General features: G+C 36.3%; 1 pseudogene; it reads left to right on the top strand.

Moving 5' to 3' along the window:
- Positions 1-329: 329 nt before the first annotated feature.
- LOC137824920 (protein ALTERED SEED GERMINATION 2-like) lies at positions 330-1,872 on the top strand (annotated as a pseudogene).
- Positions 1,873-2,636: the final 764 nt, after the last annotated feature.

Genomic DNA, 2,636 nt, shown 5'->3' with positions numbered 1-2,636 from the left:
TTGAAATAGATTCCTAAGGTTTCTAAGGTTCCTACTAACATCATTGGACCCAAATTTGTAAGGAGACTAAATCTTGCTTCTTAACCTTTTCTTGTAGGTATCCTTGGCAGCCAAGAATTACTTTGGGTTTGAAGAATGACTGTTAAAAGGGAAAATATCAAGAGTAAAGATTGTCCTTGTGCCTACAATTTTTAATTGTATATGTCTTGCAAGGTTCTTTGAAAGTCAAGAGATATCCTTGGCACATGCATAGTGGTTGCTCAAAAGGAAACTTCAAGAATAAAGAGACCAAACTCCGCCTTCTGCCATGGACTTCGTTCCCTTTCACGATGGCAACATACACGCGGTTCTTGACTCATTCCTTTCTTGTTCGGAGGCTTTCTCAAGAAAGAGAGTTAGAAGGCCACCTTGGTTGTGTCAATGCATTGGCTTGGAATTCAAAAGGTTCATTGTTGATATTTGAATTAGATGATACTCAGAGAAATATTTGGAGTTATTCTGGTCGAAAACTTCTACATTCAATTGAGATAGGACATACTGCAAATATATTTTGTACCAAGTTTATACCAAAAATTTCTGATGAGCTTGTAGCCTTTGGAGTAGGAGATGTTGAAGTACGATTATTTAACTTGTCTCGTTTAAGTGGGAGTGGATCTAGCGAAAATAAAATCATTGCTCCATTCGCACTTTACCAATGTCATTCTCTAAGAGTCAAGAAATTGGTTGTTGAAGATGGCAACCCTAATGTAGTATGGAGTTAGGGAAGATGGGACCTTTGAAAAACATGATTTTTGGGAAGGTACCTCTTGTCCTCCAGCTGGGTCTTCACACCAAGAGTGGCGAAATATTCTTCTTGACTTATGAAGTGGATCTAAAATATCACTTGTTGATCCTCCTAAACAAGTCCTTTCTTTAAAGTCTTATGATATTAGTTCAACTAGGCCGCATTTGCTCCTTGTTGGTGGGAATGATGCCTTTTCACGCTTACATGATAGAAGAATGTTGCCACCTCTCAGCTCATGTAAAAAAAGAATGTCTCATCCTCCTTGCGTTAATTATTTTTGTTCAATGCATCCTTTTGATCATGGACATCCAAGCTTACATTTAACTCATGTTGCATTCAGTCCTGATGGAAATGAGGTTCTCCTCAACTATATTGGAGAGCATGCTTACCTAATGAATGTAAATCAGGTTGGCGTGAATGAGATGCAATATGCTTCAAGAGATGTAGCAAAGATGATGACTTACTCTCCAACAATTAATGGGACAGAGTTGCACTCTTGTGTGTCTAATGTCTTCCCAAATGGATTTACTATTAAAAAGAACATTGCTGCAAAGCTTGATTAGTGCAGGAAACTATAAAATATGCTAACAAATCTTTGGACAATAGGATTCCCTATTATGGAATTGAGGCATGTAATGATGTTTTGAATGGCTATAGCCATATTATTGGGTCTACACTGAAACATGAATGTTTGTGCACTCGTGTTGCACTATTGATCAAGAGGAAGTGGAAAAATGATGCACATATGGATAAGAGGATGCTATGCTGCTAGAAAAATTGATAATTCCTCATACAAAGTACTTTACAACTGTCAAAAGCACTGTCACAGTTGGGTAGACATGAATATGCTTTGAATTTTGTTGTTGTTTCCCACTCACTAGCCCCACTCAAATATGAAGTTGCAGAAAGAGTGGAGAATGTGAAGAAGGTTATTGTTTTAGCCAAAGCTAGAAAAAAATAGCAAGGTAAATGATGGTGCATCTAGGTTTGACATTCAAGGTGGAAGAATATTATCATTAAGTGACATACTGTATGGTCCCGAGGCTAACAGTGCTGAAACAAGGTGGAAATCTTGGTTGGATTCCTAATAAATTGAACATAGGTCATCTTTATTACTCCTTCTTCCTTTTAGTTGGACTTAGCTTCTTAAATATGTTGGTGTACATTGTTGCTTCCAAAAAGTTCATTCTCTTAATCTATTTGTGAAGACAAATAGGGGGAGAAATTGGGGTTTATATGTTGTAATCTCTGATACTCTATGGTGCTTTAGATGGTTTAATTTTGTTGCTTCTATAACTCTGATATACACCATAGTCTGTTGCACACAACACTGACTTTCACTATTTTGACTGGTTTTTCTGCTTAAAGGCTTATGCAGAAAACTAGTTTTATGTGCTTTGGTATCGTATTACTATGTATGCTTTGTATATGCACAAATTCTATTTTGCATGACCTATCAAATTCAAAAACTACAACACAATCAAACCAGGGATTTGTCTTCATCAAAGAGGGGGAGATTATTGAACAAGATGCTTTGATGTCTCCAAATCCATGAAGAAAGATTGAAGACCTTGCTTCTAGTTGTGTGTGTGTTGTCTAGTAGTCTTTGAATTGTTAATTCATTCCTTAAGATGATCCACGTTCATTTTAATCTTAATCTTTTTGAAAAGATGGGTTTTCTAAAAGGGTGTGAAATTTCAACCTGTTGAAATGTCGATTTAACCGATTGTTTGACACCTAGTGGTTTTTAAAATGGTTTGGAAAATTTTAGCTTTGTTTTAGAATTGTTGTCAAACATATTCAACCGGTTGTTTCAAGAAATCAACTGGTTGTTTTTTGTGAAAACCTTAAC

This window comes from Phaseolus vulgaris, chromosome 8 (genome assembly GCF_000499845.2).
Source record: "Phaseolus vulgaris cultivar G19833 chromosome 8, P. vulgaris v2.0, whole genome shotgun sequence".
Lineage (NCBI taxonomy): Eukaryota > Viridiplantae > Streptophyta > Magnoliopsida > Fabales > Fabaceae > Phaseolus > Phaseolus vulgaris.
Note: the sequence above shows the minus strand (reverse complement) of the source record. Positions and strands in the feature narration are given on the sequence as shown.